General features: G+C 45.6%; 1 protein-coding gene across 1 annotated transcript in view; it reads left to right on the top strand.

Moving 5' to 3' along the window:
* The window catches only part of GADL1 (glutamate decarboxylase like 1), a 278233-nt gene that overhangs the window by 6646 nt on the left and 248006 nt on the right, over positions 1-23581 (top strand). Inside the window, exon 2 of the mRNA XM_042956241.1 lies at positions 17435-17626. The gene's annotated coding sequence lies outside the window, so the exon portion shown is untranslated. The remainder of the gene's footprint in view (positions 1-17434; positions 17627-23581) is intronic.

Below are 23581 nucleotides of genomic sequence, written 5' to 3'. Positions count from 1 at the left end.
TGTGCCTAGTTTTTTGAAGTACCCCAGGTGGTTTCCCAGGTGATATCAATCAAGGCTGGAAACCATATTGATCAGGATGTACTCCTCCTAGGAGTTCTTTTTATTATTTTTTTAAATTTTTAAAAGTTTATTTCTTGAGAGAGAGTGAGAGAGAGAGCCACAAGGGGGAGGGGGGGGAGCAGAGAAAGAGGGAGAGAGAAAAATCCCAAGCAGGCTCCACACTGCCAGCGCAGAGCCCAATGCGGGGCTTGAACTCATGAACTGCTAGATCATGGTCTGAGCTGGAACTGAGTCAGATGCTTAACCGACTGAGCCACCCAGGCACCCCGACTCCTCCTGGGAGTTCTACTGAGTTTCGTGCTGCTGAAGGAGCGGGTGGTCCTGTGGGTGATCCAGCCGGCTTTGCAAATGTGAAAGGAAGGCTCCCCAGGACCTTGCATCCCCCAGCGGGACTACACACAATAAAAGTACCACCTGCTATTGGCTAAGTACCTCCAGATGTCCCGGAGCAAAACTGGATACAAAATTGTAAGATGGTTTCTTTTTCACTTTGCTCCTTTCCCGCCGCCTATGTTTTGTCCCCCTGGCTTGAGTTTTTCTGATTAAGAAGTCTCCAGTAAGTCTCCCCTTTCCCCTTTGATGTCATTTCTCTTTTGTTCTCAACTGCTTGTAAGATCTTTCTCTGTTTTCCGTTTCCAGCAGTTTGACTCTGAAGTGCTTAGGTGGAGTTTTCTTTGTCTTTCTTTTCTGAGGGTTCTCGGAGCTTCCTGTACGGGGTTCGTAAGTGGTTTGGTGTCATCTATCAGTTTGGGAAGATTCTCAGCCTTTATTTCTTCAAATATTTCTCTGGCCCCGTTCACTCTCTCCTCACCTTCTGAGACTCCAGCTGCATGCAGGTTAGAATATTTGGTATTGGTTTATAGATGTTAGGTTGCTCTTTCTACTGTTTCAATGTCTTTTCTCCATGGGGTTCAGTCTGGTCATTTCTCTTGACCTATTCGAGTGGTAGCAGCAATTATTTCTTGGGACTTTTCACATTCTGAGTAGGAGTCGGGATATCTTCCCTGAGTGACATTACAAGCCCCATTTTATTTTGTAAGGTTTATTTATTTGTTTTTGAGAGAGAGAGAGAGAGAGAGAGAGAGAGGAGAGAACAAGCACGGATAGAATAGAGAGAGAGGGAGGAAGAAAGAAAACCCAAGCAAGCTCCCCACTGTCAGCCCAGGACCTGATGCAGGGCTCGATCTCATGAACCATGAGATCATGACCTGAGCTGAAATCAAGAGTCGGACGCTTAACCACCTGAGCCACCCAGGCGCCCCGATACAAAGCCTTTCTTAGGGAAGCATCCCTCTATGTTTTCTCCCCTAAACCCTGAGGCCCAACTCTCACAAATTCCCACTGAGCAGAAGGAATGGACTAGGACTGCCATTCTGTCAAACCAACTTGTCTTTTGACATTTTCTCTTTCCCATAGCTCCTCCTATCCCTTTGCAGTGTGAATTCTCGGTCATTAGAGATTCATTTATTCATTTCCTCAGCAAAGCTTTGAGTTTCTGCTCTGCACCTTGGTGTTCTGAGGCTCCTGGAGCACCCAGGCTTGTGCCCTGCTCCCTGGAGGCCCTCAAGGAGGTGGCGGGACTCCAGCAGGGAAGGTTGAAGATGCCTCCCAGGGGACTGGGCCGCAGGCACAGGAGCCCCCTGCTTCTCCAAGAATTCCTAAACCCCGAATGTATCAGGGAAGTGATGGAACAATTGGATTCCAAGTTGATGTGTCCGGGACAATGGCCATAATCAATACAGACGCACAAACAGTAGCAAAAACAAACTCTTAGAGCTTGTTATATGCCAGGCACTGTTTTTTTGCATTTTACACATTTCGAGTCATGCCATCGTCTCAACATCCCTACAAGGCAGAGACTATTATTCCCACTATACAGATGAGGAAGTTGAGGCAGAGAGAGGGTGAGTAGTTCCCATGAGTGCTCACAGCTCATAAGTAGCAGAGGCAGGATTTGATCTCAAGGGGTCTTACTCCAGGCTTTCAACGTAATGCCTTGGCATCATGTAGGACCTCTGCAAAACCTCTGGGGAGTGGGGAGCTTTCTAGCATGACTGAGGTTGATATTTCTGCCAGCTCAGCAAGGCGAGGGCTTAGCGGCAGTGTTAAGAGTAGTCAGTTCTACCGGAGGAATACTAAGGATCATCATAACCACCAGGGGGGATGAGAAGGTCTCCGATCTCCTGGAGGGGACTAGGCGATGTTGATAGCTGCTTCTCTGGTCTAGGCAACTCGAACCTAGACTCTGCCAAGGCAAGGTCTCAGGGTCAGAATGGAAGCCCTTGTTCCAGCCAGTAAAGGTGACAGTGAGAGGACCATAAGAAATGTCAGCCTATGTGGGTGCAAGTTGCTGGCTGTGATTCCAAAGACAGATGTGGTTCCAGCAAGACCGACTGACAGGGCTGGGGAGAGGCAGGAGCGGATGGAGCTTGGAGAGAATTCCTGGAGACCTTGGAACAGAGGGAAAGGAGACTTTTACTGCATGCTTACAAGGCCAGAGGAAGGAAGAGGGCTGTTAAGAGTGCAGAGATAGTTTGGACAGACAAGAGACAGCTTCCCTTCCAAAAGTCTGGAGGAGGAAGTGGGGTTTTGAGAACAGGAGCCAGAGAACAGGCACAGAACAGAAGCCCAGGTAGAAGAAGGTAGCTGGAAGGAGGTGGGGGAGAGGAGTCGCTGGGGCGTCTTAGGCCAGTATTCCCCCCCGCCCCCGGGGAACTGAGAGGATGCTGACCTTGCCAGCAATGAAAAAGGCCTGTGGGCTAATGAATCAGTTCCATCTGACCCACTGGGCCCCCGATCTGAAGTGAAGTCCATGGAGGATCAGCCAAATTAAAAAATACTCCTCGGCTTGGTCACAAATCTTAAATCTGGGGATATACCCAGCGGTCCCACTGTGATACTAAAGCTAAATTACACATTGAGTCCTAAGCCTGGAATACTATGATTTTTCTGTCTCAGACAGGTGTTCATTAAAGGTCACTCGGCAACCCCTGAAACACAGTCTTTGACACCGTAATAGCTGAGAGCTTGAACCCCTTTCTTCTGTCATTGCTCTGGATTTTGGCTTCCGGCTCAAAGTTGAGGAGGTAGACAGAATGACTTTGTTTTCTCCCATGGTGCTTGGTAGTTAGTTTTTTTTTTTTTCATTATAAAAGTGATAGATGGTTATTAAAAATGTGAAGAAAATATAGAAAAATGGAAGCATAAAAGCATTCCCAGTCCAGTTTACCCACCAAGTGTAGATATTAATGTTTCAATATTTTCCTGCCAGTCTGGTCTTCTATGTGGAGGGATTTTTCTAACTTACTTAAGATCACACTGGATACATGATTATCTAGCTTGAATTTTTTTATTTGACATGATGCCATAGCATTTTCCAGTTGAGCACCCTTTAACTTCTAACTGAAAAAATTTTAAACCACAGTAAACTTTCAAGACAATTGAAATTCAAGAAATACTACAATGAACACCCATTTATCGTCCACCCAGTTTTACCAGTGTTACTATTTTGCCACATTTGTATTATCTCCCCTCTCTTACATATTCAATATTAATAATATTACTATTTTCTTCTGAATCATTTGAGATCAAGTCAAAGATCTTATGATCCTTTATTCCTCAGTATTTCAAGAGTATCTCCTAAGACCAAGGCCACTCTTTTATAATCACAACAAAATGATCAAATTTAGGGCGTTTAATATTGATACGATAGAATTATCTAATTTGAATTATCTTACTCAAATTATGCCAATTTTGCTTCAAACAATGTCTTATAGAGCAATATTTTTTCCAAACTAGATTCTATCCAGGGTAATCTATTAAACGTAGCAGACATATCTCCTGAGTTTCCTTTCATCTTAAAGGGCTCCTCAGAAGCATACTGGGTGCAATCTGGAACCAGGCAGTACTCAGAGAGCAGAGATATGAGGGGAGATAATGCAGGCCATTCCCGGTTGGTAGGTGGCAGAATGAATGAACAAGGGACCTTATACACAAGGCGTGCCTTGGCCATCTGAAAGACAAGTGGAGCCCCACACCAGCCCGCCAAACCTTAAAAGCGCGTAAAGAATCCTTAACTGGTTTCAGTCACGTATACCGTGCAGGTGTTCTCAACAGCACATCACCATCTCAAGGCGATGTCCTTGGACCAGTCTCTGGGAGCAGGAAAGGCGAGTGGAACCCACATTCCAAGGACAGGGGCAGAAGCGAGGAGCTCCTGGTGCCCACATACGGCTCACAGGTCAACCGGCGGTCATGTCCCCTCGACGCCCTTCCACAACAGCTCCTCAGTTGACTTTTGATTCGTATGAATGAACGTTTTGCAGAGTAGGGGCTTGTGGTTTAATAGCATGACCCTCGGTTGATACTTGTATCTATGCCTGAAAGCCCACTAGGTGCACTGAGTATAGTTTATCTAAAGATTTCAGCATAAACTTTCCAGTGGCTTCCAGTGGCTTTCCACTATAAATAAAGTCATGGTGAACTTTTACGCAAAGCACTGAAGGGAAAGTTTCTTTAAGGGAGGGTCTCTGGGGTGAAATTCCAGGGTCAAGGAGTGTGGACATTTGGAAAGTCCTGACGCCTTGTGAAACTGCTTTCCACACGAGTTGTGCTGGCCCATCATGGTGCTTGGAGACGGCTGCCTGGGATTCTTGTTTGAGACGAGCTCTGTCTGTGTATTTCTCTGTAAGTTACGTGGGATGATCCTGCACAGAGCTGGGAAGAGCTTGCATGAGCTCACTGAGACCAGAAGTTGGGAACCCAGACACCTCTGGGGTCCTCAGGAACCACCAATGAGTGAAAAGGGCTCGTAGGGATTGGTGAGCGACACAGCTTCCACAGGATGCAGTTGCCCCTCACCTCCAGCTAATTATTGCCAACCTTTGCGGAAAAACTGGTGCCGGCTCACAGCTTCCAAATTTTCAACAGAGGCAGGAGATCTCGATTTTTGTGTACAACGTGCCATTTTGAAACGTTGCCAGTTAATTAAAATGTTTTTTTAGACCTTGTGTAAGTGAAACAAAACACATCTGTGAGATGGCTGTGCCTTGGAAACTACCAGTTCATGGCTGTGCTCTAGATTTTTCTTAAAACCTCCACGCTGTTCAATATTTCTTTTCTTCTTGGCATCCTCTTGACTTGATTTCCAGGCACCAGATTTTCAGGGTTCCTCCCTTAACCTCAGCCCACGGCACTGTGCTTTATCTTTTGTGTGTATCCTTAATGCTCGAAAGTTGCCCCCGAACTCTAGTATCAGTCTTGTTGTTGAGCTTCTGATATGGTGACACATCAGATGGAGGCAGTAGGATGTGTCTGTCTTCTCGGTTTACCCAGAGTCACGTGTGGTCAGGAGGATCTAAGACTTGGATTTGGTTCTCTTGAACCCATGTGTGGCAGAGATATTTGCTGCTAGGTTAGTTGATAGGCTTCTGCTCCTTCACAGCCCTCACTTCCCTCGCAGGGTGTCTGGGTCATGTGACTAGTTCTGACCAATGGTCTATGAGTACAAGTGATGCGTGTCACTTCCCCGGGGAAGCACGTACCGCCAGTGTGCGTCCCCTCCTGCGCCCACTCCCAGCTCTCCTCCCCTTCGTCTGTGACTGCAGATGGCGTTGTTGAATCTCCGCACGGAGGGTGGCTGCCGGGGGCCTGGTTAAGGATTGTAACACAAAGGATTTACAGATGAGCCATGATCCTGTTATGTGACACGTGCAGGAAATGGGTGAAGTGTGTGTTCTCTCTAAGTCAGGGTCTACCCTGCAGAATAGGCATAGAGAGAGAAGAAAATGTTCCCAGTGTTGTCATTCTTTTTTGGAATTTAGTTGTTAATATTCAAAATAACTTCTGGGGGGGACACCCGAGGGGCTCAGTCCGTTAAGCATCCGACTCTTGGTTTCCGATCAGGTTATGATCTCACTGTTTGTGAGTTCGAGCCCCACACCAGGCTCCGTGATGACCGTGTGGAGTCTGCTTTGGATTCTCTGTCTCCTCTCTCTGCCCCTCCCCCGCTCATGCACCCGCTCTTTCTCTCTCTCTTTCAAAAATAAACATTAAAAAAATAATAACTCCTTGAATTGAACGAGGAATAAACATCTAAATTCTACAGAAAAGGAAACTGAGGCTAAGGGTTTGTCTGATTCCAAAGCATGTTCTTTTTTCTGTTGTACCCTCCTGAGCAGAAATTGGATGGGTGCAGAACATAGGCACTAGTAGAACTAATTAGTAGAGAATTAGAGACATCCTTCTTCATTCGAAGAAAATCCCAGGGCGAAGGCTACCGTTACTTTCATTTGTTTTTAATTATGAAGGTAAAAGACAGTACATGAGGAGAAGAAATGAGAGCAATACAAAGCTGCAAAAGCCACGCTTTTCACTTGCTCTAGAAATTCCAGTTCTTTCCTCAGATGATGTTCCTGGGAGTCGGGAGAGTGAAGCCCTCCATTGCTTCCAACAAAGTAGAAAACCCAACATTTTACTTCCGATAATGTATTTTCTAACCATAGGTGACTAACATGTCCGTGCTTTGCAAAATCGTCATTTGATTTTTGTTTTCCTCTCTCAAAGATCAGACTCTCCACCTTTGTCAACTTTTGTTAAGTTACATTTTTCTAACTTATTCTGAGAACGATACAGTTGACAGCTGCAGCTTTCCTCGGCTGTTCTGTTCAGTCTTAGGTTGAGAGGGGGGATAGTCGAAAACACATTTCCCTTCTTTCCCTTCGAGCTCAGCACACCTCGAAAGTTCTTTCCCGGGGAACGAGTTTGCGATGCTCAAGCGGGCTGCACGCGTCAGCCAGGGTAGCTGGAGGACGCCCAGCAGGACGGGCTCAGAGGCGTATTAGAGCAGCACCATTTCCATACGAGGGTTTCCTATCGCTGTGAGTGGACTCCACGCCAGCTGGGAGCTTAGATCCCATTCAGGGACATTGTGTCATTGGGATGCAGATGCACTAGAGGCTCAGCAGACCCCCGTACGTACTGGAAGTTGAGGTATAGGCTGCCATCTTGCATTTCTCTGACAGCACAGATCGCTAGTTCTTGTGGAACCGAAACAAGAGCCTGTGTGTTCGCAAGGCAAGGAGGTTTGCAGATCTCATTTTAAGGGTACCTGTGTCTCTTCCCTGGCTTGGATTTGCAACAATTGCGACAGATTTGATGGTTGGGGGGCAACCATCCTCAACCTCTCCTGTTACTTCCGTGGGAAGAACACACTTCACTGTCCCAGGGGTGTTGGGTTGGGCCACATGACCTGATACAGCTCAAGAGGGTGGCAGTTGCAACATGCAAGTTCCAAGCCTCATCCTGAAGAGGCATCCTAGTTCCCCTTGTCCATCTACTATTGTTGCGGAAAAAGACAAGTCCCAGGTAGCCTGCTGGTCCCGTCATGACATTGGACAAGCTGCTTCACCTCTGCAGAAGTCGGTTTTCTCACCGGCTGAATGGGAATAACGGTTGTGTCTATTACATGGTTGTTGTTAGGATCAGATGAGAGAATGCTTGCCAGAGGCCCAGAGCTGTAAATACTTACAGAATGTTGGTTACCGTCTTCTCGCCCCATTGAGATTTGTCAAGGTAATAATTAATTGCATCCCTCTTCTCACCCATTTCTGATCCAACTGAGGAGAGCACTGGAGATCAAGAAGGCACAGTGATCCAGAAGGCAGACCCTAGGAGCAAGGGGCCCGGCTGTGACCTGGGACTAGTTACCTAACATTTCCCTGTCTCCGTTTCATCAGTGGGTTAGTGGGATGAATAATAGCACCCACCTTGTGTTAGTTTCCTACTGTTGCTGTAACAAATTACCACAAACTCGGTGGTTAAAAACAACACACACTGATTACCCTATAGTTTCATGAGTCAGAAGTCTGAAATGGGCCTTTCTGAGCTGAACTCAAGGTGTTGGTGGGAGCTCTGTTCCTTTCGGGAGGCTCTAGGGGAGAATCGACTGTCTTGCCTTTTCCAGCTTCTGGAGGTCACCTGTACTCCTTGGCTCATGCATGGTCCCTTCCTCTGTTTTGAAAGCCAAGCCTTTCTCATGCTGTTTCAACTAAGTCTTATGCTTCCTTCTTCCTTTTTAAAGGACCCTTATGAGTATACCCGGCCCACCTGGATAATCTGGGATAATCTGATTCACAACTTTAATTCCTTAATTTTCCTGTTGTTGTGTATCCACCGCCATATTGCCTAGTTTCAGGGCTTAGGGTGTGGACATCTTTGTGAGGCCTACCATCTACCTCACAGGGTTTTATGATGCTTAAGTGAATTAATGTATGTAAGCCATTTGGAACAGAGTCTCACACATCTTGAGCATTATATAAGAGTCGGCTACTGATATTTTTCAAGCAAAAGTCAAGAATATCAGAATTGTTATAGGGCTAGATTTGAGTGTAAGATACAGACAAGGGGCCAAATGGGTTTCCCATACGTTCTCCTTTGAATTGAACTTACACATCTGGTCGTAGGTCAAACCCCTGCACATCTTCAGACCTTTCCTGGCAGGAGTGGGTCCTCCCTACGGGGCAAACCGCATGGAGAGAAGGGCAGGTGAGGAGACAGCGAGAGACCCGGAAGATTTCATGCAGCTGCAATGATGCTCTCCTCGTCTCAATAACCGGACACGGCACCTCTCCTCTTGTGAGGAGGAGCCCAGAGAGAAATACTTCTGGGGGAGGAGAAGAGCTTATGCTATGGGCCACCAGGAATTCAGGGAGAGGAAGAAAATGTTTTTCCCACGGAGCCTGTGGTCCATGAGGCCAGGTGGGAAAGACTCGCTCTCTGCTCCGTATCTCTTTACCCGGTTGGTCAGGACTGAACCTGCTCTTGCTCCTTTTAGATGAGATAAAAGCTTTCATCGGAGTCCTTTCACTTAAGTTGGCTTCTCCTGAGGTAGCCGTCCTAGCCTGCAAAAGTGCCCAAACGTAGCTATGGCCGCACATCAGCTGCCGCGTAGCCTAGGTTTAAATGGAGGTGCTTGAGACCATGTGCACCCACACGCACAAACATAGGTATTATATATACAATATATAACATCAAAGTCTGGACTGCTTTCGACACGGCACCCCCACCCCCGTCCCCTTACCTGCACAAAGAAGAGGTCGTGTAAGGACACAAGGAGCAGCTGGCTTCCAGGAAGAGAGTCCTCATCAGAAGCCAACCACGGTGTCACCTTGATCTTGGACTTCTCGCCTCCAGAGCTGTAAGGAAATAAGATTCTGTTGTTGAGGCCGCCTAGTCTGTGGTATTTTGTTACGGCAGCCTGAGTAGACAAAGACAGTAGCTAAGGCTTTTTTCCCTTGGTGTTTGTCCGGTAACCTCTACGGCAGCTTTGCCCTTCGGCCCCGGTTGTGACATGTGTTCTCTTCCGGGCGGAAGCTCTGAAGGCTAGTGCACGGTTCACCGTTTCCTCTTCACCCTGCCAGGGCAACTGTGGAAGCCCGTGTGGAGAAGCGGCTTACGTCTGCCTTGGGTCCTGAGTGACCGGACGAGCAGAGCGCCTTCCGGGTCACATGTGTGGCGTGAGACAGGGAGAGGTTTGTGGTGTTATGCCCCTGAGTGTTGGGATACTTGTTTCTACAGCGCTACATGGCCTGTTCTGACCCATCTCCTGTCTCCAGGACGTCCCTGCAGAGCACAGATAACAAAGGAGTTAATCGTGGCTTTCTATTCCGAAGCCTAAAGCCCAGGAATGCAAACAATGCATTTGAGATACCAGCTGGAGATACAGTACCTCCTCTGGACCTAGAGAAAAGCCATATGGAAAACTGGGGAGGAAGCAAAGAGCTCAGACCCCAGTGTATCCCTGGGTCCACGTTCCCTGCCCCTGCCTCTCCGAGGTGGGCGGTTTCTCTCGCAAACCGGTAGATGCTTTTGGAGATGTAAGAGCTGGTGGGATTCGGGTCCCCGTCTAGAAAAACTCCACGCATACTCAATGAGGAGCAGATAAGGTCTTTGAAATGTGTCTACAGCTGCATCCCTTCATGGAGTCGTCTCCCATTCACTGACAGGAGGTCAAGAGAAGGGACCCATGTGCCTAACACAGGGGCGTGGAGGAGAGGCCTCACTGGCCCCTTCTTTCTGGGAATGGGGGAGAGTATGGCGGTGCTCACTCGTGGTCTAAGACCCGCTGAGCACGCAAGGCATCTCCTGCTCTGTTCCTGACTACCTTCCCTGCCACATTCCCCATCATTTGCCTTCATTTCAGCCCCAGTAAGTTACTTACGCTTCCCTAAATCTCCTCAGCTACTCTATGCCTTTGTGTCGTAGCCTTTGCTCTCCCTTCTACCTGACATTCTCTTCCTGTCCCTTATTGGACTGATTCATCCCTTGAGGTTCACTTGACTTGCCGCCTCCTCTGGGAAACATTTCCTATTTCATCAATGCCGTTAGTCATTTTTCCTTTATCTACTGATGTGCCTAACACTTCCTGGTACTTAACAAAATTTCAACAAATCTTTCCGAAATACTAGCTGTGAGCCAGGTGTTGTGATCCCCAGAGTGAATACTGGCGAACAGAGCAAATAGGGTTCTGCCTCAAGGGGTCCCCATTTCAGGTACTATTTCGGCATGACAAATCTCCCCCAAACTTAGCAGTGTAGAGCAACCAACCGTCTTATCTCATGTGGCTTCTGTGGTCAGGAATTCAGGAAAGGCTCCAGCTGGGTACTTTTAGCTTGGGGTCCTCGTGGAGTTGCGGTTAAATGGTGACCGCAGCTGGAACAACAGAGGAGGGCAGAGTGTGGGGACACGTCAGTTTGCCAAGCATCTGTCTCCTTTAATGTGGGCTCAGAGCCTCTCCGTATGGTCTCTCTGCATGGGCTAGTTTGGGCTTCCTCTCAGCATGCCATCCTCAGGGCAGTCCGACTGCTTCCATGGCATCTGAAGACCCCCAGAGAGAGTATTCCAGAAGGCAAGGCAGAGGTTACATTGCCTTTTGGGACTTAGCTTCAGAAATTGCACTGTCACTTTTCTTGCATTGTCTTAGAAGGGAATCACCAGCCTGATCAGATTTAACAACGGGGGAATTAGGCTCTACCTCTTGATGGGAGGATAAAAAGTTCTAGAAGAGCACGTGGCACAGGAGAAGTCATTACAATCAGTTTTGGAAAATAAAGACTGCCATGGTTTCCTCTAGTATTTGCCAAACTTGAATGCAAGCCCACCTCCCTCTCTAGACCATAAGCTTGTTGAAGGCATGAATTAGGTCTTATTATTTATTCTTAGAACTCAGCACAGCATCTGGAAGAGAGAAGTCACTCAGTATATATGGAATTAATCAATGAGTTCTCCGTTTTTTTCTCCTCCAGGTTCAGAGAATCCTGAATTCTATGAACAGAAATTATTATCTATTATTTTAATTAAGATAATGAATACTTCTGCAAGGGTTATTTCTCAAAATAACAAATTTTCTAAGTATCCAGTAGGCTTTTTTTTTTTTTTTTTAGCTATCAAAGTCAAATTTCTAAAAGTTGCATAGAAACTTGACATGGACACAAAATTGATTTTTTTTTCCCATAGTCCTTCTAAGTACTTTGGTTCCTCATGCTGAAACATCTCCACCTTGAGGACTCTGCCTGCCAGATGAAAACTGGCAGCATCCTTTGTTTTTGTTTTGTTTTGTTCTTAAGTTTATTTATTTATTTTGAGAATCAGAGAGTGTGAGTGGGGGGAGGGGTAGAGAGAGGGAGAAAGAGAATCCCAAACAAGCTCTGTGCTGTGAGCACAGAGCCCGACGTGGGGCTCGATCCCACAAACCGTGAGATCATGACCCACGCCGAAATCAAGAGTTGGATGCTTAACCAACTGAGCCACCCAGGCGCCTCATATCAGCATCCTTTGAAGGGTTAAAATTTTAATAGAACCTAGGCTTCCCCAGGGCGATGCAGGTCTAGATGCTCTGCTGTATTGAAACCCAGACTTGACTTTCCCCAGGATCACATAGCTCCTTACCTCGGAAGCCACAAAACTCTTCCCCTTCTCTCTGAATGGCACCCTAGCAACCAGCACACCCTGAAGATTTGCTGGAGCTGCTTCACTAGAGAACAAATCTGAGATGTCCCTAAACACAGTTTGCAGTCGCAATTAGACTGAAGGGCGCTGGCCAGTGCATTGTGGCATATGTCCGTTTCACTCAGCTCCTTCCACACATCCAGGATGCTGGGTGAAGGCTCCTCCCATCTCATTTCGAAAAAATTTTAGGCAGGATGAAGTAGGACCAATACCAGATGCTTGTGTGGTGACACAGAAAATAGGAGCCATTTGCCAAGCTTCCTTAGGTAGCTTTTTCGTTTCCTTGTCCCATTCATGTCTTGTTTACGGTAGTCAGTTGACTTGTATTTATGATCGTATATTACATGTATATTATTATGACCATGAACAGTTACCTTTGTTATAAACATTGATGATAGCTTCTATTATTTCTATTATTAAGGTCTTATCCTAAACACTTTACCCACCTCAGCTGATGCTGAAACGCTGCTATGTTAATACTCTCTTCCCCATGTGGGAGGTTCAGAGAGGTTAAAATTTTACCCAAGGTAACAGAAGCAGCAGAGCAGGGTTCGAACACTCTCGTGCCTGATTCCAGTGTTTTTAAGAGCCTGGAGCTTTTCTCTGACTCGAGAGGTAATCGTAAGGAGCGGAGGAAGTTCCGACAGTACTTGTATGTGCAACCTCTGTCCCCACGGGCTCTACTCTGGCCACCAGCTCCCCCTCAGGGCTTCTCTGCCTCTATGACAGTCTTGTTGCCTAGAAGAGGGTGTCGAGGTGGCTCCCCCTTGTGAGCCCAGCTGTTACTGCGGTGGAGGTTGGTAGCTGCAGGTGGCCCAGCTGGTTTGTGGTCCCTTGGCCATTTCTTGGGGGTCCTGAGGACGGGAGGTGCAGCATTGTCGTCCGTAAGGAGTGTGAGGTTTTGAGAGAGAGGACTGTGCAGTGAGTCTTCGTTCGTCTGTCTGCTGGTTGCATGATCCCGGGCAAACCTGACCCTCGGTTTGCTCATTTGAAACAGGACTTAATGATACCTGTCTTGCCTTCCTCTCTGGTCACTGTGGGAATCAAATGACTTAACCTTGGGGGAGATTGCTCCGTGAAGTGTAAAATTTGACAAAATGTTGGTCATTTTTATCAGGGATGATCAGCAGGGTTGGTGTCCCTCAGGGACAAGGCTGCCACATAGGAAGGGGATTGCACAGTGGAGGAGGGTAGATCGGTTCCTGAAGACTGCAGCGGCTGGGAAGGATTTTTGAGATGTGCTATTTGGTTGCAGTCGTTACTGTTGGGACAGGGCGGGATAGTGAGGCTGGACTGATGCACCAGGGATGAAAAAGCAAAGCTATTAAGACAGTAAGATCTTGCCAATTGTATATGAGAATGGAAAAAAAAAAAAAAAAACATCTTTGCCAAAGTACATGTCAGGCCTTCATTTATTCCTTCAACAAAATGTTTTTAGATGCCTGCTCTGTGCATAGCCCACGAGTTACTAGGACGGAATATTTAGATACCTGTTGACATAAAATTAATTTGATTAACTGTAGAAATAAAGTGTTTAGACGGATACTTAGAAAATTAAGATAAATACGGGATTTGACTTTAAGTTTGCCGACTTCACAAGTTCCCAAGACATTCTGTTTCTTGCATTTGTGCACCACGCAGAGGACAGTTCAGAGGAGAAAGCATGATGTGGCACGGTAAAGTTGTTTGTGGTGTCTGTTGTTTGTCTGTCGGTTATGCCCTGGCTCTTGACCTTGGCACTTCTCCTCCTCAAACTTCAATTTTCCTATCTGAACAGTGCGGGTGATGATACTTTGTGGCCGTCAGGGGACCGGATGGGACTTCCGTACCACGTTTGGTAAGCGATGAGCAGTCAACAAATGTTAGCGTCCTTTCTTGTGAAGGCTGGTGGCTTCTCGTGGTATCAGGTAACCCTTGACCATAATCAATGCCATTCGATTCTTCTCTTCTTGGAGTTCCCGACACCCTTGTCCTCATTGGCCCCCCTGGGGTGGTAACCACGAGGCTGACTTCCCTTTTGAGCAGGAGCCATTGACGACAGTGTGCCCTTCCCATGTGACTGCTCAGAACTTAGGTACAAATTCAGTACCGGTTTCTACCGCACGGGGAGTTTCATTCTGCAATCTTAGATGGGTCTGTGACACCTAAAGGCCAGTGTGCCTGAAAGTCTTAATCAGATCTGTTCTCCTCTTGGAGAGAAAGCTCCTGTTTCAGACCAAGGCCAAAGCCCAGGAACCCTCCACATTTCTGAGTCAGGGCTTCTGTGGTGTATAAGCCAGAGGCTCTTTCTTCTGTCTGCCTGCCTGTCATGTCTTTGTAGCTTCAAGAGCTTTTCACCTGGCATCTCACTGATTTTTATGAACAAGGTAGTGATCTAGCTGCATCATCTGTCACCTACTGATCCCAGGATTTAAGCCATGAATATGGCTGGCTGTAAAAATATCTGCTTTCCCTGTATTAGGGTAGGCTAACTGCCATAGCACACCATCCCCGGATTTGGGTGGCTTGGCACAATTGTTTATGTCTTGCCAATGGAAAGTCCAGTTGGGTGTTCCTGGACAGCAAGCAGCCTTCCAAGTGGTCATATCGGGATCCAGTCCTGTGGTTTTGTCTGTAGGGTATATGGCTGTGTCCTTAGGGCCCTACTCATGTCCCTTTGGCCCCTTCTATTTCCTACCAATTCAAGTTCAGCTTCCACAACCACCACCTGAACCTCTTTCCAGAGGCTCTCTCTGGCCCCCCTGAGCTTGCTCTGCCCACATGTGTCAAAGTACCAGAAGTGTCCCCAAACTAATTCGTATTCCTCAAACAATGACTTATGAGGATTAGTATATAAATACCCCAGCTCCCTTGATCCTTAGGTGGGATAACTCAGGGGAGAGAAGGGGAGGAGCCCTGTGCTGTTTACCATAGGGTTAAGCAGCCTCGTCCACAGGGTAACTTATAAGATAACATACTTTTTTAATTGGTTTTCTTCTTTCCCTACTTCCTCTCTCCACTCCTCTCTTGATGTTTCCTGAGATCACCTTCCAAATTAACTACTTTCTGGAATGATCAAGTGAACTTTACTGGCTCAGGTAACTAAAAGGCACAGGGTTAGAACTGGTTTCAGACATGACTGGATTCAGGGTTCAAACAATGTCTATTGTATATGGTTTCTCTCATCTTTGGTCTCTGCTTCTGATATACCGGCTTTCTTCTCAATATCCAAGTTGTAAGAAGATGGCTGCAATGGCTTCAAGCTGAATGTTTTCTCCCTTTTAAGTTGAAAGAGGAAGAGAATAAAACATTTTTCCAAGTTGAAAAGAAGGAGAAGGAGGAGAAGGAGAAGGAGAAGGAGAAGGAGAAGGAGAAGAAGAAGAAGAAGAAGAAGAAGAAGAAGAAGAAGAAGAAGAAGAAGAAGAAGAAGAAGAAGAAGAATCTGATTCTTTCCCATTGGGTCTGATTGCTTGATGTGCCCATCCGCGAACCAATCACAGTGGAAGTGATTGTAATGTGTGATTGGCTTAACCTGGTCACATGCCGGCAGGCTAGTAGGACTGCCCTACATAACCTCATGGGCTGATGTGAGGGAGATGCGATCATCCCAAAAAAGTAGGCTGTTGCTGGCAGGTGGATGGATGCTAGAGGGCAGAGAGCACATGTCTCTGAAAATCCCTTTTTCCTCTGACAGTCTCTGGTTTCTAACTATGGTCTGTGCTTTTGCTAAAATGTTTCTGCGAGGTTTAAACGGGGGATAATGTGGACGGTGTATTGGCTTTGGAATCAGGAGTCCTGGGTTCTTGTCCTCCCGCACCAGCTGTAACTGAGTGAGTTCCTTCTCTTCTCAGATCCTCAGAAGGGGAGGATCTATAAAATGAGACATTTGGACACAATCTCTTCTAAGACCTTTCCCAGTTCAAACATGCCATGATTCTCTGATGCCCCTATTGTTCAGTCAAATGCCCATCTAGAAGGGAGAGGCAGCCAAACAGTTTCCCAACTGGAACCAAAACTTTAGAAATATAAGATGTTCATGTAAATTCCTTTCTGTATACTGTATACTTTCTTGTATTTAACAGAACACCAAAGGGTTATACTTTAACGTTTTCATTGCCCTCCTGGTTAATCTCGCAATGAAATTATCCTGTTGCATTTGGGACCATGTCCCGTATTTCCATAACAACAGACTGGATAAGCCTTAGATACAGAAAAGTAATTATTGTTAATATAAAATCTACTGGAAACCCATTCTTCTGAACACTTTGCCCTTCCTTTAAAAAAGTATTTTCTTGAGAACAGTTTAATCCATCTGATCATGATTTAGTTTCTATTGACTCATCATTTTTCCTCAGCAGAAGTGATTTAGCTTCCAAAAAGTATTTAAGAAGTAACTTCGACATTCGTTTTTGCCAGCAAATAGAAAATCACATTTATTTATTTATTTATTTTTTTACCCTAGAACAAATGGATTTTAAACTTAAGTTTCTAGCCCAAAGCTATGAATGCTTCGGCTTTGGTCTTGGGTTTAAACAGAGCAAAAGGTCTTCTTAACTTGGCTCAGAAAGTAGGCAAAGGTAATTTCCACCTGGCACGCCCCAGGACTGTTAACAGTTATTTATGTGTTATCTGTTCTGATGGGTGGGTTCTCCCGCCATATTTAGAACATCATCGCTCGGGAACTTGGCCGTCTTCATACTTGGAAAACCTCGTGGTGTTTCCTTCTTTATCATGTCTGGATGCAGCGTGGCCCTTGTTGGCAGAGACCTCTCCTGCCACTCTCGCCGGTTATGTAGGAGCAAGAACTCCGTACGCCCTTGCCTACTTAGCTCTGCTCAGGAAATGAACATGCGAAGGTCACTGGGAAACATGGTGGCGAAGAGACTGGGGAAAGAGAACTAAGCTGAGGCACAGAGGTCTAGGATCTGGCCTTGCTCTGATATTATCTGACTGTCGGATCCTGTGCAAGCCACTGACCCCATTGCTGCCTTAGCGTCAATGCACTCACAGCACAGCTGTAAATGAGAGCGTTGGGCCACATCAGTGGTCCTCAGCCTCTGTATGGAGAATGAGCCCCAAGTGGTTATTAGTATGGTTAGATGCACATTTCAGTACTTCCGCGTGGATTTGCAAGACATTGTTTTGTTCCTCCAAGTGAACTTTTTTGGACAGAATCTATTTGCTAAACATGACTACAACGATGTTTCTGGTTCCATATACAGTATCAGGACTTACTCTTCCTCCATCAAGAGGTGGAGTCTCTGTCTCCTCCTTGCGGCCCGAGGCAGAATTTTGTGACTGTCTCAACTTTCTGAGTGACTTCTGAGCCCCAGTCCTCAAAGCGGAACACCTTCTGCCTGGCTCTCTCACTCCAGTTTCTGTGCTGCAGAGACCACGTGGAGACAGAGAGGTCCCAGGAGCCCCAGCCCTGCCAGCTGCCAGCTGTTGGAGTCCCGCAGCCTGGGTACCAGTCACACGAGTGAGCCAGCCTTCTGATGACTCCAGCTCTAGCCATTATCTGCCTGCAACTACATGACAGATGCAAATGCCAACCACCTTGCCGAGGCCAGCAAACTCCCAGGTGGGTATGGGGTAAAAGCGAGATCATTGGTGTTGCTTCAAGCCACTAGTTTGGGGTGGCTTTTTAGGCAGAATATACGACCGAACAACGGCTACCAAGTTCCCGTCCCACTGGGTGATAGGAACAGGGCTCAGCCATTTCACCCATGCTATTCTTTCCATGGAATTGTCTGAGTTGGGAGCCATTATGTTGTCATGCTGTCAGGGGGTTATCTGGTCATGCTGCCCTTGAGGTCGCCATCTACATAGTCTGTGTCCACTGGGGTTCCTTGTTCCTGTCTAGTCTGCACTGGTCACTTTGTTCTTTCCTTCTTCATGAACGTAAGAGCTCTCTAGTCTATTAACTTTTGAAACCGTATCTGTGCTACACTCAGGCTCAGGGGACACATTTAACCGGGCTTCTGGAAACTCCATAGCATCATGCCTCTTGAGTGCAGAAGGTCATTTTTGCTGTTCCTGCCATGCAGTGTGGCACAAGAGTGTCTGCGTGACTCTTCCAGATGGGCTCCGAAGCCAGTATTTTTCAGATTTTCAGGTTGCATCCCCTGGATGAGTCCTTAAATCAATCCGGTAGCTTGTAACCAGCATTAAAACGAATTTTAAAAGGGCAGAATAGTATTGAAAGGAATCTATCAGAGTAGTTAAGGGAGCTATGATGGTTAGTTTTATATGTCACCTTAGCTAGACCACGGTGCCAAGACACCTGGTCAATAATGGATGTTGCTGTGAAGGTAGTTTTAGATGAGATTATCACTCAAATAATTAGACTTTGAGCAAAGCAGATTACCCCCCCCCCAACTGGTGGGCCTTATCCAATCAGTTGAAGGCCTTCAGAAGAAGACTGACTTCCTCTGAAGAAGAGGGAATCCTGTCAGCAGACAGTTTTTGGATTCAAACTGCAATGTCAACTGGGCCTACCCTGCAGATTTGATACACACACACACACACACACACACACACACAAACACACACACACACACACACTCTATTAGTTCCATTTCTCTAGAGCACCTTGACTAATACAGTAGCTGTTCTTTCATGAATTTGTGCTTTTAATTATATATATATATATATATATATATATATATATATAGTTTTTTTCAGTGTATATATATATATGTTCAGTGTATATATATATGTTCAGTATATATATATATAGGGTATATTTTCAGTGTGTGTGTATATATATATGTGTATATACTGTGTGTGTGTATAATTATGTGTATGTATTTATGTGTATATATACATGTATATACACATACATACATACACATACTGAATTGTTGCCTAATACATGTTTCTTACTATGAATCACGGTAAAAATGTTTGGCAGATACCATCTCTGAGGCATATTCTCAGACGTTTCTTTTCGCTTCTTTTCATGGTGGGATCGTGTCATCTTGTTAGGCTCTTCCCAGGGCTGTTGGCTCTCCAAACATCTCCAGGTTTGGTTTTATTTCATTTTCTTTTCTTTTTTCTTTCCTTTTCTTTTTCCTTTTCTTTTCTTTTCTTTTCTTTTCTTTTTTCTTTTCTTTTCCTTTTCCTTTTCCTTTTCCTTTTCCTTTCTACCATCCCCTCACTCCCTTTCCAGATTTCAGCCGGCAGGGACATGATGGGGATCCAGGTGGTGGAAGGGGGATCAAGACACAGGATTCCTTGTCTGGTTCATCCCTTCTTCTGACCTTACCTCCCCCCAACCCCCTCTCTCTCTCCTCATTCCTTATGTCTTGAGGAACCTTTTCAAACTGAGTATGATTGGTTTCCCACAAGTTGTTGGCAGAGTGCCTGGGACAAAGGACTTTTCCCCTTGAGCTTCAGGTTTTATCATCCGTCTCATGGGGAAACGAGTGTGTACCTCATGCTATTATGGTACAACTGAACGGAAAAGAACATGGTCTGACACATCTCATATATTCACCGTATCTCAGTTTCCCTTTCTTCCTCACCCACGACATAAGTTGATGTGTTGGCATCCTCTCAAGACAGATTCTTCTGGCTGGGAACCCCATCTGATTCTTTCACTTCTGTAGCACATAACAAGTACTCAGTATTATTGAACTAAAATTCCCAGCCCAAATATCCAGTACTTCCTTGGCCTTTTGACTCTTGTTTGTTGATTGAGGAACTCTGAGCCTGCCAGATCGGGGATTGTGCTAACCTCCCGTGGATAAAATACACACAGACCGACTGATGTTAAACACATATCACACAGATTAATACCAAGTGAAGACACTACCCAATTGGAAGTGACTCTTAGTTCACCTGGAATGCCTCTCTATTAGGGCCCTCTCTTCCAAGACTGCTAGAAGGACAGAGGAGAATGAAACAGGAAGCAGATGTTACAGGAATCTCCTTGGCATCGAGCAGGAGACTTGATTGTCCCCAGTGGATACTTGCACATCGTGAGGGGGGCAATATTTCTAGTAACTGCATACAAATTCAGCAAGGGTTCTCTCTAGGTATTAAAATAAAAGCCTTATTCTTTTCCAGTTTAGTTGGGAGTCATAATTCAGACCGATAGATGAAGGCTGGTTGCCTGAAGACAGCTGACCTCTCAAGTCCTCTTAGCAGACCCACACCAAAGTGGGCTTTGTGTACATAATGACATGGGGAGAAAATAATACCTTTCTGCCTGTTGCTGGTTGGCACCGGCCCTTCTCTCCTGGGAAGGCTTGTTTCTGCCTATTTAAACTATAAAGTGGTCAGTCATGAATGTCATCTAAATTTGCGTTCAATGCTGACCACATTGCCAGTGTTCAATAAATGAAAAATAACATTCCATTTTGGAACATTGGTCTGTGACCTGGAACTCAAGTAGTCACTGGCTTTGCTGCTTTTACCATCCCACTGCCATTCACAATAAAAAAGTGAAATAATTAATATAATAATCCCATTCAAAATTATACCCATTGGCTTAAATAGCTTTGCCATATTTAGAAATGCTTTGGGTAAATGCAGTTATTTAATAGTTTAAAGCTAGTTTCATTTGGATAATAGAGCATTGTTCAACGATGAAATGACTAAGTACCCTTTTCACGTGCCCTGCGAGAAACACAATAAATAGAATGTTGTGCTTATATGGTATCAGTTTTCCTGAGCTGTCAGTTCAAAGCAAGCTACGTGCATTTCGTTAATCTCAGCATCCCTGGGTTGACACAATCATCCTGCTTTCCGGAGTAGTTCCCTCTGTCTTTCTCCATTGACCTTTCCTCCTCATTCCTGACTGTCCTCCAGCCCCCTGCTTCCCACAACTAACTCTCCTACTTTTTCTCTACTCGCTTTCCTCCTATCCTCCTTTGTCGTTTTCTTTTTGGAACGGCCACCTCCTTTATTATGTTTTTAAATGTTTATTTACTTTTGAGAGAGACAGACAGAGTGTGCGTGGGGGAGGGGCAGAGAGAGGGAGACACAGAATCCGAAGCAGGCTCCAGGCTCTGAGCTGTCAGCACAGAGACCGATGCAGGGCTTGAACTCACGAACTGTGAGAACATGACCTGAGCCGAAGTCAGACTCTTTTTTTTTTAATTTATTTTTTTTTTCATTTTTTTCTTTTTTTTTTTTTTTTTTTTTTAGTTTTTAAAATTGACATCCAAATTAGTTAGCATATAGTGCAACAATGATTTCAGGAGTAGATTCCTTAGTGCCCCTTATCCATTTAGCCCATCCCCCCCTCCCACAACCCCTCCAGTAACCCTCTGTTTGTTCTCCATGTTTAAGAGTCTCTTCTGTTTTGTCTCCCTCCCTGTTTTTATATTATTTTTGTTTCCCTTCCCTTATGTTCATCTGTTTTGTTTCTTAAAGTCCTCATATGAGTGAAGTCATATGATTTTTGTCTTTCTCTGACTAATTTCACTTAGCATAATACCCTCCGGTTCCATCCACGTAGTTGCCAATGGCAAGATTTCATTCTTTTTGAATGCCAAGTAATACTCCATTGTATATATATACCACACCTTCTTTGTCCATTCATCCATCGATGGGCATTTGGGCTCTTTCCATACTTTGGCTCTTGTCGATAGTGCTGCTATAGACATGGGGGTGCATGTGTCCCTTCGAAACAGCACACCTGTATCCCTTGGATAAATGCCTAGTAGTGCAATTGCTGGGTCGTAGGGTAGTTCTATTTTTAATTTTTTGAGGAACCTCCATATTGTTTTCCAGAGTAGCTGCACCAGCTTGCATTCCCACCAACAATGCAAAAGAGATCCTCTTTCTCCAAATCCTCACCAACATCTGTTGTTGCCTGAGTTGTTAATGTTAGCCATTCTGCCGAAGTCAGACTCCGGACTGAGCCACCCAGGCACCCCAGCCGCCTCCTTTAATAGGGTTTGATTTACTGGGCAGGTCCCATGCCAGCACCTCAGCTGAGGACTACCAGGGAACTAGGCATTGGTTTCTGGTTGTCAGCTTTCATAGCTACGCTACCCATCGGAATGTATAAATCATATATAGGTCAGGTAAGGAAGAAGGTCCCATCGGTGTTGCTTGTTATAGAAAAAGGAAGTTTAGCCTAAGAACCTAAACATATACTAGCACATATATTTATAGCAAAAAAAAAAAAAATGATCATTACAATACAGAAAGAGATTTAAAGAAACACAGCCCTGAATACAGACTGACATGGTCTTTTCAAAAACCCGCTGGGATTTATCCCTTCCCAACCTACCTTTGATTGTGTTTTCGAAGTTTGCCATAATCTTTCTCCAGTGCTCTTTGCAAGGTTCACGCTCCATCCCTGTGCCATCATGGCTTCTGAAGGGTTGTCCACAGTCAAAAGACCTGTTTGATTATGAGGATTTGTCATTTGGGCTCTATTCCTCATGTTTCTGCTGTTTTCTTGTGACTTCTGGGCACCAGATCCCCTTCCCTCCATTATTTTGCTTTATCAGAGGGATGACATTCAATCCCTCCTTGAGCTGTAGTCGCTACTCACTGCCTACAAAGGTGTTTGGCCTTCACAGGGGCCTCTTGCCGAAGTTTCATATTTCTGAGACCAAATTCTGCCACCCTGCTCTGCTTGTCTCTTGTACATGTGTACACGGGTCCACATGTCCACATGTATGTATATTCCCATATCACATTTTTAGCATGCACATACACAACTTTGTATTTTTCCCCAGGAGGGAGACTGTTCCCTACCCCCCCCCCCCCCCCCCCCCCCCCCCCCCCCCCCCCCCCCCCCCCCGTCAGCATCAACATACTGAGGCACTGGCTTTGTTTTTAAAATGGTCTAGTATAGAAGGGCTAATGTCCATCCATTTTAAAGAACAGCAAACACATTTGCTTCCTTCCTCAAATTTCTTAAAGGGGCACTGCTCCCAAGCATTAAAACAAAACAAAAACCAGTTATGTTGGGGTTTCCTATCACACATTTTTAAAAAGAACAAAAGAGGGGCCCCTGGGTGGCTCAGTCGGTTAAGTGTCTGACTTCGGCTCAGGTCATGATCTCGCGGTCTGTGAGTTCGAGCCCCGCGTCGGGCTCTGTGCTGACAGTTCGGAGCCTGGAGCCCGTTTCAGATTCTGTGGTCTCCCTCTCTCTCTGACCCTCCCCCAGTCATGCTCTGTCTCTCTCTGTCTCAAAAATAAATAAACGTTAAAAAAATTTTTTTTTTAAAAAAGAACAAAAAAATATATATTGAGCTACATCATGGGAATACAAAATATTGGCTTACAAATTTGTGAATCTTTCTTCTCCCTTCCTCTACCATCCGTGAAGATGCTGTGGTGGGACTTCCTCAGTTGTACGGAATCCCATGTATTTGTTAGGATGTCTTTGTCTACAAGGAGGAGACACCTGATTCACACGGGCTTGAACAAGATTTGTTATCTCGCATTTCTGGAGCTCTGTGGGTAGGCTGGGCTCCAGGGTAGGACACTCAGGGCTCCAGCACCATCCCTCTGGGATCTTCTCTGCCCTGTTGCAGACCGACTCTCACTGTTACAAGGTGGTTATCAA

Source organism: Panthera tigris, chromosome C2, assembly GCF_018350195.1.
Source record: "Panthera tigris isolate Pti1 chromosome C2, P.tigris_Pti1_mat1.1, whole genome shotgun sequence".
Taxonomy (NCBI): domain Eukaryota; kingdom Metazoa; phylum Chordata; class Mammalia; order Carnivora; family Felidae; genus Panthera; species Panthera tigris.
This window is presented reverse-complemented; position numbering and strand designations above follow the sequence as displayed.